This window comes from Arachis ipaensis, chromosome B3, assembly GCF_059453495.1.
Source record: "Arachis ipaensis isolate K30076 ecotype BB chromosome B3, ASM5945349v1, whole genome shotgun sequence".
In the NCBI taxonomy this organism is placed as follows: Eukaryota; Viridiplantae; Streptophyta; class Magnoliopsida; order Fabales; family Fabaceae; genus Arachis; species Arachis ipaensis.
Genome location: NC_142438.1, coordinates 134,753,367 through 134,768,632, shown reverse-complemented (window position 1 = coordinate 134,768,632; position 15,266 = coordinate 134,753,367). Strand labels below are relative to the sequence as shown.

Sequence of the window (15,266 nt, the reverse complement as noted above, 5' to 3'; positions counted from 1 at the left end):
GATTGAAGCTGCAGTTTATTCAGGCGGAGAGGAATGATTCTTGTGACGCCTTTAGTTTATGGGTTCAACTTTGGAGGTAGGGGTTTTCCTTAAAATCTAATTTATATTACAGAGTTGTGATAAATAGATATTAAAGTGAGAGAACATATGCCTGTGATTATAATTGTCTTCTAAATGTGGTTGTTTGCTGGACTGAATGACTGATTGCTTGATTGCTTGAGTAGTTTGTGATTGCTAAAAAGAAATTAGTTTGAAAGGTTATTTAGTTGATTATTATGAAAAATGGCTTTTCTTGGTTTTGAAGCTATTTTTGATGATGTAAAGGAATTGGCTTTGGAAATGGTTTAATTTTGAGTTAGTGACTTTATAAATGACTTTATAAATGATTTAGTATTTGAGCTGGTTTGATTTTAAAAAGAGATTTATTATGGGCACTGATTCGCTTTGAAAATAATTTGATATTGGAACTAGCTGAATCTTGGAAAATGATTGAGGTTTGGAAAAGGTTTGAGAAATGTTTGGACGGGACCCGAAAAGGGTGGCAGAATCGAGTTTTAGAGGAGATGCTGCCGAAATTTTATAAAATTAGAAGTTTCATTTGAAGTAGTTATTTTAAAAGGATTAATTTTAAGCATTATATGATTTAAGATTACTTCATTTATCAAAGAAAAAGTTATGTTTTGGATTGAGAATTGTTAGTGAACGAAACGGAAAAAAAAGGATGATGAGGATTGATTTGAAATATGATTTTTGAATGAATTTGGAAATGGGATATGGATTGACGAATGATGATGATATTGAGAATGGCTCAAATATTGATAAATGATGAATGAATTATTTATATGGCTTATAAATTTGAAATATCTGAGATACGAGGTTCCCTGGATTAAGTGTCGTGGCTTGCCACCACGTGTACCAGGTTGAAGACTCGATACTCTGTTGACCCTACGACGTAAGTGTGTGACCGGGCACTACATAAATTCCCGGAAATGTTACCCCCATTGAGTAATATTGATTATTTGAGAAAAAGTTATGCATAGACTCTTGGGGATGCACGTCGGGGGACAGTCTAAGTACAATTCAGACTTGTCGGGTTGGCTGGATAACCGACAAATGAGCCTCATCAGCCATAGGACAGTCATGCATCATATGCATTTGTATGCTTTGCTTGAGTTTGAACTTGTTTTGGTTTGCCTAATTGCTAAACTGTTCGTAACTGCTACTTGAACTATTTGCTGTAACTGCTGCCTACTTGTGCTTTCCTTGTCTGCCTTGCCTATGTTTGTTCTGGCATGCTACATTTGAGATTGAACTTTGGTGCTGAATTAATAATTGTGTTGTTTGATTGCGTGGTTGGTTTCTGATTGAGTTTTTCTTATAAGAAAGGAAAGGTTTCGGATTTCTGAAAGATTAAACATTGTTTCTTTGAAAAGGTTTTGAACGATTACCTATTGGTTTTTTTTAAAAAGATTCATAAGGCAATGATAATCACTGAATTTGAAAATAGTTTTCCTATTAAATATCTTCTTATGACAACTTTGAAACTTCATGGTGAGACCGTGTGGTTAGGTTCTCACCCCCTTACAGCTTTACTTTTCAGGAGCCAAATGAAGAAGCACTAAGAAGAGTTATACTGCGTTTGATTTATATGTTGTTGTATTAATTAGATTATTTTCTTCCCTCATCTTTATTATTACAATTTTGTAAGAGGGATATGAGCTTATATATATATATATATATATATATATATATATATATATATATTATGTAAGAAGTCTTGTATATGAATCTATGCCTGCTTGTTTATTTTAGATGAAGTATGTATTTTCGGTTTATAAAGTGATTAGCGATACGGTGTTGAGTCACAGGCTCCTATTTTAATATTTAGTATGTAAAGTAGTCGTAATACTTCTTGATATCAGAGTAGCGCAGCCGGAAGCGTAACTTCTGATAGTGAGGGTGTTACAGATCCTAAAGTGGAAAATTTGGCTCGTGTATGTCATCATCTCGGATAGCATGATGTCTGCCTCGTCGCGCACGATAGCGCCTCCTGTCCTATGGAACCGCGGGTAAGTGAACGACTGGGGCTCTCCCATACTCTGCCGGGGCCCCTTGCAGAATGTCATCACCTCGGGGATCATTCAACACATACGGGGCTGACAAAAACCTCTTTGTCCTCGCGCAATACCACATATAATAATCACAACTGGGGTGCAAGGTATCTGCCCGATCAATCTGTAGCCGATATGATACAGTTCGTCGGTTTACCCACACTTCAAACCATGTCTGGAGGCAGATGGGCCACCATCCATCGTCGTTGCGAGCCGATTGGCGATGAAAGGTGTCGATGTTTAACGGAGGGTTCGACGGACCTTGTTTGCCACCGAATTGCCCCATGACTCTATCGATGTTAACAATCTCGATCCACCGGAACAAAATCAGCGGCACGACCGCGATATAGAAATTACCATGTGGGGCTCCAAGAAATTCCGCAGGCACCCTCAACAGAATACGTGCATCCCTGTACGACATCCACGTAAACTACCAAAACCGAACGTCGCAAAAAAAGTTAAATGAATCTACTTGGAAAAAACAAAATCATGCTTTAACAAACAAAGAGAATAATTACCTCATCCACCTTCAGAGTGTCCAACCTCAGACGGTGCCTTTGCAAGCGTTGCTCGGCGTAGTCATTCTTTCCTCTCTTACCCGCCCACCTATAAAGAAACATGTTGATCTCCGACGCACAGGAAATAACACAAACTCATAACTACCGATGTTATGTAACATAATATATTACCTTGTAGCTAACGGAAACGTATATGGGCTCGTCACGTCCAGTGCCCAAAAAGGAAGCCTGAAGTATATCCAAGACATCAGCAATGTATGACAGCCAGACATTCCCTCGACGTTATAATCAGTCGCTAGGCACTTGGCTCTATACAACCAACAGAGAATGGTGCTGCCCCAACTATATGTACTAATGGCGTCATAGTTGGCCAAGAGAGGAAGATAACAGATGTGAACCGTGTTGTTCGCCTTGTCAGGAAGTAAAACGCCACCCAATAAATACATAATGTAACAACGTGCATACCGTACGACGGCGTCCTCGGGAGAGTCAAGAGGCATCTGTTGGAGTCTACTCCTGAGCCACTTCAATTTTATGTTATACTTTGTGGTCCCGACATGTCTATCGGGAACTTCACCTAGGAGCTCCTCACACCATTGCCAAATATCCCTCTGATGGAATGTACTCCAAGATCTCAGAGTGCCACTAATTGGCTCACCATCAATTGGCAACCCCAACTGTATAGCAACATCTTCCAGAGTTACAGTACACTCGCCCCATGGAAGGTGGAACGTGTGGGTTTTAGGATGCCATCTTTCTACAAGCGCACTAATCAGTGGATTATCGTATTCAAAACGCTTTATTAAAGATGCATAATAGAATTCAACTCTTCTTAAATACGGTTCAAGCATTTGCCACCTGATCTCCATGGCTGGATCTGCTTGATCTGAAGTAAAGACGTCGACTAGTATGTCATGCGGAGTTAGCACACGTACCGGCTGAAATAGAGAAGGGAAAAAAGAAAATTATTCAATTCAGAAATTTATTATTAAACACAGTTATTTTTTCTACTAATAAAAAAACCGACCTTCAGATGTAAGTGCGCCGAAATGTGAAACTCATCCAACCTATTAAGATTTTTCTCTACATTCATTCCACTACCACTCATTTTATAAATAATAAAAATTTTCCCCCTAATACTTCTACTCCACCAAAATTACCACCCTCCTTGCTTTCTATTTCTCTACCACACGGTTATGGTCCCTCCCCATCACCCTTTTTGTATTCATTCAATCCACAAGCTTCCAAAACTTGCCTCCCAAACCAGCCACTGACCGCACGTACGGGGACTGCTTCCTTCATGCAACAATTCGCGTGCGCCAATCACTTGTTGGGCCATTTCGTGGCTGGCTCCTCGGAGGTCTGCATTTTGCGATTGGGCCACTTCGTGGGTGCCCCATTTGAGGTGCTCCATTTCGTGGTTGGCTGGCTTGATATGCAGCCTCTGACATGCACAGGTCCACTTCTCCCCATTTCGCGTGGAGCAGGATGGAAATGGTAGGTTAAACCATTTCGTGGGTGCCTCAGTTGAAATGGAGCTGTGCAATTTGATAACTCTTTCCATGCTTGTGTATTTTGGGAATAAATGATTTTTCCCTGCGTATATAGGTAAAAAAGCCTGGTTTTCTGAATAATTCTTTACATTGAAAAGGCATAAATCCTTTTTTTCTTTTTGAGATTTGCTTCGAACTTTAATTTTGCCGTATATATTATCAACTCTTTTTGAAGAGGTATGGATTTAAAGATGATTCCTGATGTAATCCTATACCAATAGAAAATTTCTCTGTCACACTACCTTAAGTCTTCACACTAGTTGTAACCCCATCATATATGTTTTTTATTGCACGAATATATGCGATCTTTACTCTCTTCCTTTTTAAAACCTTCTATAAGACTTCCCTTGGCACTGTATCACACGCTTTTTTTAAATCAATAAACACCATATGTAGATCTCTTTTATTATTAAGATACCTCTCCATCATCCTTTTTAACAGGTATATTGCTTCAGTAATAGATTTGTCTGACATAAAACCAAATTAGTTCTATGTTATTTGTGTCTTTTATCTCAACTTCTGTTCTATAAATAATACAAAAATAAAAACAAATTAATATGTAATTTTGTATGACTCTAATATTAAATACTTATATCTTTTAAAATACATAATATTTCACTTTATATTCTCTTCTACTTCAATAATTATATTAAATTATATACAAATTACAAAATTAATACTTTATACAATATTTTAAAATCTAATATTAATTTATATATTATTTAATCAATTTATAAATTATATAACACTTTTAAATTTATATTAAACAGTATATACTAATTTTTCTTTCCGTGCGTCGCGCGGATCTTAGTGTGGCCAATGGTAAAAATGATGAAATCTCTACCATTATTGGCTATTGGGTGAAGGGACTAAGCGGGTGCGGGGAATTAATTAATAATTTTTTAGGTAAAAACTAAAATCAATTGAAAAAAAAAAAAAAAAAAAAGTGAAAACGAAACCCTAAAAGATCCACCGTTATATAAAGCGATAAGCACCTAACCTGAGCTGGGGGCAGTGATTGGACTGAGAGAGGGCTCGAGTGGGGAAAATTTCCCAATTCATAATCAAAGGTGCCGCCGAAACCCTAAAAACGTGGTTTCGGCTTTGGTATCTCATGTTACGTCGTCGTCTCCTTCTTCTTCTTCTTCTTCTTCTTCTTTTTCTTTGTATACTCCCTCCACCTCCCTCTTCGCTTTCTTGTTTCCAAATCAAATACTATACCCTTTTTTTCTTTTCCTTCCATCTCGATTCTTCTCTCTTGTTCCTACTTTAAATACGAACGAATTGGGATTATTTTCCCCACAATGACAGATCCATTCTAATTTACACTTGATATGAGCCCCCGCACTCTAGCTTATATTTTTATTAATGTTAATTTTATTTTGTTGGTTCAATGTTTGGGGTTTTATGCACTGATTTTATTTTGCACGGGGAAAAACAGATGTGTGGTTTTTTTCTCGTGGTAGCGTCAGTGCGTACAAAGAAAGCCTGATTAAGCTATCAGCTTGGTATCATTTTCCGTTGAAATGGGAATGATATGGCGGCCGGTTAGTTTTGATCGGGCAGCGGCCAGACAACCGTAGGGATGCTATCCACAGTCGATAGGGTTTCCATCCCAATTGCCTACTGATTGCATCCCACATTTCTTTCCCTTTCTTATTTATATTTTTTTCTATTTACCTAATTATTAATATTATAATTAAATTTAGTCTCTTCTAGTGGTCGCTAGATAAGAAACGGTTGATTAATTGATATGAGAATTGGGAAGGGAAACCACTGCGAGTATCTTTGTATGTGCTTTCGGACTTGGATAATATTTAAGTGCTCCAGGTTCCTATCCTTAACTATTAACCAAGGGATGATCAACGTGAAACTAGAACCTTACTTTTTATCCAAAACCTCTATAAAGCTATAAACTGAAACAAGTATAATTTAACAATAAAACAGCTTAGTTAAAACAATATAAGCGGAAATAGGAATGAGTAAAAAGAATCTAGGCTGAAAAAATTATGAGCTGGTTAGAGACCCCACTCCGAGAGCTTTGTAGCAAGGTAGCAACCACAACAATATCCCAATAGATGATGGCTTCTTTTTTAGTAACGGGTCTGTGTTAAAGCTCCATATAAAAGAGAATTAAATTAGGCTGCGTTGGGGGAGGGATAGAGACATAAAGATTGAGAAAGGGAAGGGATATGAGGTTACATTTGGTAGAAAAGAGAATTGGGAGACTGAGTACGTTGGCGAAGTATTAGAGATACAGATGACACTGAAATTGTGTGTTTTTGGACTGATTTTAATTTTTGATTACTAAATACAACATCTAGAAACAAGCACAACTTTAAATGTATAGCATGGTGAATACAGAATACATGACTGAATAGCACTTGTTTTTAGGGTGGTCATGGCCTCATTGGGAAGAATTTATATATTTTTGTCAAGTACCCTTACACACACACCCTTTCCTTTTCCAATAGATTCCATATATCAACTTCCTAGGAGGAGTAGCTAGGATTTGAACCCGGTGCACCTCCTAGCAAAGCAAACATAGTTGTCACTAAACCAAGCTTTGCGGTCTTTTGTGCATATTATATTATACATGACTGAATAGCACTTGTTTTTTGTCGCTTGCTTCATGACTCACTGGATTTTTTTTTTTGGAATTAAAACAAGGCTAAAAAGCCCAGAGAAAGGACTCACACAGGATAACATGAAATAGCAACTAGCTTTTTGGACGCGACTTTTTTGTTTGAAAAGGGTATTTCTTATGTCGTTAAGGTACATGGCAGTACACAACAAAGTTTAATGGTCAATAGTAGTAGGCGTGAAGCCCAAAACACAGCTTCTAACCAAGCCCAACATAATGGAAACAACACCCAGTTCCAAAAACCAGTTTCACCTACACCTATTAGATACCCAATGCCAATAATGAAGCCCACACCCAGCCTAAACCTATTCCAAACATATATGAACATCACGACCAAAAAAGAACATATATGAACATGCTCAATCCCAACCTTTTACCACATTGTCAAGAGAATTGGGCTCTGGCCAGACCAATGAGTCCATGCTCTTCGTCACAAATCATTCCAACAGATATGGTGATGGAGATCTTACAAAAAAATACTTCCTTTTTCCAGACCGATATTGTTTGCTTCTTTGAAATTGAAATTAGGTGTAGTGGTGATGAGCTAGTGAAGTTATAAAATCTCTTAATTTTAATCATTCTATTATAGAGGAGGCAGTGGGATTTAGTGGCGGCATCTGGATCTCATTGAATGATTTTAATTTAGTTATAAAAAATATTATGTGTATATTAAAATCAGTTGTCAAAATTAATCATTATATATTTATATACAAATATATATATGTAATTTAATTTATTTTAATATATATTTTATATTTCATGCTGGTGATTGATTTTAGTATTCACTATAGTCTATTAGTTATTGATAGATTAATTTAAATATTTTGTGTTATTCTTTTATCATGTCTTATGATCTGTTAATTTTTTATGGCTTATTGGTTTTGTACTCAATAAACTTGTAAATATCTTTTATACAATAGTAGATACTAATAATAATAAACAAATGTTTCAAAATGACAGTGCTGACATTGGAAAATACAAATGCAAAGTATTGAAAAAAAATTAAAAAAATCCAACAGCTTGTACTATGGTTTTGTTATTGGGAATTAGTTAAAAGTACTTGTTAAATAACCTTTGTTGGTGTTGTTTAGCGAGTGTGTTAGCAAGATCTTTGTTACTGTTAAATGTTAATGTTAATGTTGATGCGGTGATGGCCAACTTAACTTGGTTGTCGGTTCCATGAATAGTTAATTGTGATATGCTTACAGCTTATTGCATATGCTTTATGCTTATGCAATCAACAATTGATAATGCTACTCCACCCATCATATGCCTAACACACCAACCTACCCGTAATACACCCTCCCCTCATCCCCTCTAATTTATTCAACTCAAATACATTTTTATTTTTTCTATTACTTCTTTAATTTTGAGTAATTATATTTTGGCTCTTGTTGGTTCTCTAATATATATGTGACATAAAATAAACAAACAAATAAATTCTGTGTGTCTGGGTACATATATAGGTCATTTGGTCATTATTATACTTCCTTGAAAGATCAAAGGGATATTATTTTTTTAAGAAGAAACTTAAGTGGTAAGAAGAAAAGCGTTGTTAACACTTAACAAGTCTTCTAAGAATCTTTACAGTTTTACTATATATTAATAAGTTTAACGGATGGCTTTATTTCTTTTCTTTTTTTAGGAAAAAAAAAACCAAAATATCGCACACATGTTTTTTTAGAGTAGTTTGTCAAATCTATAAAATCTTTTCAATTATATTTTAATACTCGCACTATAGTAAGTTGCATTACATAGTATACTCCCCGTTATCAATTATTGGTATGTCTAGAACATTAAACAAAACTTAGAATTGATTATAAATACTTCATTTAATATGTCAGAATGAATTACAAATAAACGTATTTTCTTAAAATAATAACAGTAAAATAACCAAAGAAAATGTGATATAGAAAAAAAAAATAGAAATCAATTTTCTCAGTCAATAATCAGTAACTATTATTCTTTTTTTGTTTTTTTTTAATCTTTGTTCATCTATTAATAGAAAAAGTTTAGGGGCCAGCAATTTTTGTGTTTTTTGGCCAGCACTTAACTATTAAAACAAAAGTGAGTAATCTCTATCTCACACCATTAAAAACATTATTAATGGTTACAAAATACCAAAATTGCTGCCCTTAGTATTCCTCTTAATATATTAACTAATTATTGGTTGAAAAAAATTAATCCTCCCCGACGACTAAGAGTTATCTTACAAGTTGATTGGTGATAAAGGTGGACATTATTTAATATTTTAATCCCAACATACAACTACTATATGATTACGACTTTACAAGGAATTTATTATGCAACTTGAAAATCAGATTCACACAGAATGAATGTACGATATTACTACGGTTCAACCCAGTTGGATAATCGGTTTAATAACCGGTTGGATTCTCGCAACTTTAATAAGATGAGGTGTGATGAGTAAAGTAGGCCTGCGTATTTTTGAAGTAACCGTTTTGTTTGCGAGTGAAGTTTAGTGCGGGGAGAGAAGAAACCGCATATTTTACTTTCACGTCACAAACAAGTTAAAACCTTTAAAATCACTCTTTAATTTGGTGGTGTAAGATTCAAGAGATCGTAACGAATTTTCTTTAAATAGATAGAGCTGCTAAATTAACTTTTAATTGTTGTACTAGTTATTGTTCTTGACAAAATGCATGCAAGCATGTGAATTAAAATTACATCCTCCGTGTCACAATTAAACTAAAAAATTCACTGAGGTACTAATCAATTTTGATCATTAACTACCAATTGAGAATCTACGATAATAATAATAATGAAAAAGTGACGACTTTGGTTAAATCTGCAATGTGCAATAATGACTTGTAATAGTTGTCTTCATGATACTCTTTATTACTACGTCATAATATGATAATAGAAATTTAGTTTTATAAAATTTTTGCCCCGTTTTGCCGCCTCATAATCATAACTCATAAGCAACCTTGTGGATCACGTTAGCAATGGCAAGTTAGGCTTTAATTTATTGATGAGTTCTTTCTCTTTGTATAATATATAATTATATATGCATGGATGAGGGGACAAATAGCTGGCGGAACTAACTAAGACATGCTGTATTCACAAGTTATCACATGGAAATGAGATCACACCACCATTTACTCTCTCTATCTCTTCTGCTTCATTTAATCTAATTGTAATTGGATTATTATTAAACCATACTTTATATCTTTCAGGATCTAGCAAAAGATCATTATAATGAGGAGTGATTTGGCACTATAATTAGGAAACATTATTGAAATTGCTTCCCATTGTGAGATCACTGAGAAACCTAAGCTAGCTTCACTTTTGGAACATGCTTTAATCTTTGTATAGTTCTAATCCCTCTATTTTATTTATTTATTTTTTCCCCTTCTAATGGATTCTATATACATTAAAATGTTTTGCACCCAACTTTTATAAGAGAGAATGAGAGATTAAAACCATTAAAATACAATGAATGAATATAAAAACCAATTAACCAATCTAACTAACAAGCGACTGAGTAGTTTTAATTATTTCTTTTGGTGAAAACATTAATAAATCTAATAAATAAATTTACTAAGTATAGGTGATTAATTATTCTCTACCATCTTCTAACAGGCAACCAAATTAACTGAATTAGCCTTAAAAAGTTTCAACGCTGGATGAGGATTGATACCTTCCTTCAACATTCAGCTATTGCCTTCAAGAAAAGGTAGCAGAACCGACTTCTATTTTTGGTGAACAAGTTGCCACCTCTTTTACCAACTATATATTTTATAGAAAGAAATCATATTAATTAACGGTATATACTTATGGAAGAATTTTAAGTGTATCAAAAATATCGGTATTCTAATTATTTTAACCGTTAATCAAAATTATAAAAAATATATATAATATATATTAATTGAAATTAACGATTAAAATAACTGAAACACCAATGTTTTTAGCATACTTAAAATTTTTGCACTTCTAATAATAATTGTTCAAGATGGTCATTACTATTGAAAATTGGAGATATATAATAAATAAATGGTGATACTAATAACTAAGTTGAGATAAGTCCAACAAAATAAATATGTGTACATGTATTATTGTTTATTTTTTTCGCATTTTTTTAACACAGAATTTTTTTGTTGGAAAACACAAAAATTTATTAAAATAGCACATAAATTTGTATATATAGCACAAAAAAAAATTTATAATAAAAAATTTTATTGATATAACATAAAAAATTTTATCTATATTACAGACTGATTTAGATAATTACTCTTAGAATAATTAAACCAAATATAAAATGTCCTTCGTATTTCTGCAACTCAAATTAAAGCTACAATAACAACATAAATAATTTTCTTATATTCTGAATTTTTAACCTCAAATTATTGCAAGAAGCAAAAGGTGTAAATGAACTAGTTTAATTTGAGTTGAGAGAAAGAAAACTGAATTAATAAACAAATTTATTTTTATTTATTCCAATAAACTCTTAATTTTTTTATGCTTATAATAATAATAAAAAAAAAAGATGGCACTGAAATTCTAGCTTACTTTTTTTTATCAAAGATAGAGAAAATCTAACCCGCGATCTCTTAAGTAAGTATAGCGAGACTATAACTCATTGACAAATTTTCTTTAAAAAAAATATATTTGGCTTACTTTGAAATTGAATTCTGGAGTCAATTCAAGCTCAATGCGCAACGAAACTTCTAAGGTGCAACGTAACCCAGCAACTGAATTTGACTTTCTTTAACTTTGTAGCTAGATAAATATACGTCTTAATTTAAATGCAAAGTTCTACTAACATGTAGTATTATAAAAATATTATTTATACGTTAAAATCAATTATTAAAATTAATTATTAATATATTTATGTATAAATATATATTTATTTTTATATTTTAATATATATTTTATATTAATAATTAATTTTAATAACTAATTTTAATATATATTTAATATGATTAAAAAATATTAATATTAATTAAGGTAGCGTAAGACATTATTCCATGGCATCCTCTTGGCAGATATTTTGCCTTTATAAATATCAACACATATACGTTGTTTTCTTTCTACCAATGGGTTTGGTATAAGTTCTGGATTCTTAAATCAGCACATGCATTAAAAACGAGGCGTTATGAAGTATTTTTTTTAGTACTAAATTCTTGAGAGTCTTTGTCAAATAAAAGAAACTAGCTAGAATCCCCCATATAAGTGAGATCAAGTCCTAAACGTTTAATAAAAATATTAATCTACTACTACTCATCATTTTATTTATAGCTGTTATATATGTGTTATCATCATGTTGAGGATTGCACGTGACAAATTTATTTTTCTACCGAACTAGCTACTACTCTTTTGGTCCTTTTCCTTTTGGCGTGTGCTGGTGACTAGTTGTTCCTTAATTAAGACAAATCAACGGATCATGGTGATTAAAAAAAATGTAATTATATATGCAAATCATATGAGGGAACCAAAAGAATTGGAAAAAATGTCTTTCTGGTATATATTCCATTATCATAGAGATGTATGGTGCACCCTTGCTGCTAATAAATTATGTAGGCACCTTCATTTTCAATTTATATAAAATAATTAGACTAAAATTATTATTTTATTAATCAAAGATCCAAATCATTTTATGGTAAATTTCTGATGGAGCTGATATTGTTTTATTTTTCTATATAGTTTAATTTTAATTTATTACACTGTCTAAAGTATTTTATTTTTGTTTTAAATATTTTTTTCTTCCTTTTTTTTTTAATTTTTTTCTTTTATTATAATCTTTTTTTAAGTAGAGACAACAGACAAGTGTTGTAGTCATGGTAGTTATAATGGTGGTTATAGAAATTTAGTAGTGGAAGTAGTGATGGAATAATAAGAGAGAAAAAATAATAACAGAAAAATTGATATTTTTAGAAAAAAATATTTTAATGTTGACTAAAAAACAAAAATATAATAAAAAGTAAAAAATATATATTTTAAATATTTAAGATAAAATTAAGATTTAATTCAAATATTAAAAATTAAAACACTTTATTCTCTTATAGTCTTATGTATAACACTAAAAATTAAAAAAAGATAATACATATATATACACAACTTTTAGTAATACATCGTCTTAAAGTGCATACCTTATATTTCTAAAAATAATGCACATTTATTGAATTTATTTTTTTTTTCTCGTCACATTCATTTTTATATCTAAAAATAAAAAATGTATATTGAAGTGTAATTTTTTGGTGGGGTGTCTATATTGAAGTGTAAATACTAAATAACACAATCCTCCTTTAAGTCTTTTAAAATTAACATAATCCAACTTTTTCTTTTGTTCCCCATATGTTGTCCACGGCTGAGCTTAGCATTTATTATATATTTATCTTTATTATTTATAGTAATAGTAATATTTAAAGTGGATATTTTTCTAAATATATTTTTATGTGAAGAAAATATTATAAATGGTTAGATGATTTGATATATTTGATTAAATATATTGAGCGATCAAAAATAGTCACTAATATTAATTTGTATGAAAAAGGAATAATGAACGAATTCAGTAGAGAATAAAGAGTTGTATAAGGTTGTATAACTATTTGACAGGGTTTTAGAGCACCATTTAGATAGTTAGCAAACAAAATTAAGAACACGTAACTAGGATATAGTAATTGAAATGGAAAAATAGAAATTTAAAAATTGCAAAGTTTGTAACTTGCACGATTCTAAAACATTATATTGACATAATTAAAGACCAAAGCTAAGGTTCCATGTTTTTGTTTTAGATTAGTTAAACAACACGCATGATGCTGGTAATGGTAGATCAATGATACCATTGTCTAGTATCTAATAATCTAATAATACTATCAATATAACGAAAACAAGTTCATGGAAATGCAAGAAGAAAATTAAATCAAGATAAGAAGAAAAGAAATTAGTACAACACGAATCTGACAAACGTATGACCCGAACCCGGTTTGTGGGCGTCAAGTTTGACCCGACAAAACAATTGAGGAATTGACACGTTTGGAATCATAAGAAGCGTGGGACCCAAAGGACTTTGGCGAAGAAAGTGGTGTCAGATAGACATAAAATAAAGTCAGTAATTTAAAATGTAATAACTGCAAACATACTTTGATACAAAACCGTATGCCATATGCTGTGGATAAATCATAAATTAACTGTCACCAAACTTTAGCCTCTCGTTTTATTTTTGGTACCTATTAGGCCACACGTTACACATTTGTTTGGGACCAAATAAAATTTAAAAAATAAATATTTATTTGAGAACATAAATGGTAAAAGTTACCAGTTATTAAGGTAGTGTTTATTCGGAGAGATTAAAATTTAATATTTTATTCAATGGTTAGAGAATAAAATTAAAATTTTAATTTTTTTAGTATTTTTAGATAGTTGGGACTTAAAATATTAAAATTTTTAAGAATATAGACTGAAATTTTAATAATATTTTTTAATAATTAAGAATAATTTAGTAAATATTTTTATTTTATCTTTATATTTATTTTGAATCAAATTGAATACTAAGATAAAACTGAGTCATATACACTCTATACCAAATATAATACAAAGACTTAATTTAGTCTTAGTCTCTTAGTCTTAGTCTTACTTTCAAACGAAACCTAATATCATTTTGAATAAAGTATTATTTTGATTTCCTAACATTTTAATTGTCCTATTTCAATTACAAAAGAATGTCTTATTTCAATTCAAAAAATTTTAAACGGATTCAATATTATTCCATTATTAAATTTGACATAAATAATTAGTATATTAAAGAGCCAATAATATATAATTTCAGTATGTAAATAAAATCGACCACTAGCGATCTCTGACGAAAAAAATGTCTCTTTGATTATAAAAAATTGATTGATTTATAGGATTTGAAATCTAGAAGAAATATCATAAGAAAGTTTTGATTATATTTTTCTAACACATAGAATAAGATATGAGTTAATAATGATGTTGTTAATGTTCATATCACTCATTTTATTAATTATTTGTGTTAAATTTAAAGTGTACATTCATATACAGTTTGTATTTATATAAAATTGATTGTTAAAAGATATCAAATAATAATTTAGTCAAATATATCAAATTATCTAATAGTTATTAACTAATAACTTTATACAAAGATATCTATTTTCACCTAAATTTAATAATAGGACAATTTACATAAATAAATGGCTACACCTTTAAAATTACGCAATTACATTATTTTCAAAATGAAGACGCAAATACATTATTTCATATATCTATAGAAACAGCTACTGTCAGTAGCGATTTACATAAACACATAATCCACTGCTGCCAATCGCGGATTACGTTCAAATGTGGCAGCACAGAAACCGCTAGAGCCTGTCGCAGTTTCTGTTTTCTTTACTGGCAATAGCGGTTTCTATAGATATATGAAACAATGTATTTACGTCTTCATTTTGAAAACAATATAATT

General features: G+C 31.5%; 1 protein-coding gene across 2 annotated transcripts in view; it reads left to right on the top strand.

The window, feature by feature from the left end:
* Positions 1 to 15,266, top strand: part of LOC148572527 (nudix hydrolase 14, chloroplastic-like) — a 150,895-nt gene that overhangs the window by 75,416 nt on the left and 60,213 nt on the right. The gene's annotated exons all lie outside the window — the stretch shown is intronic.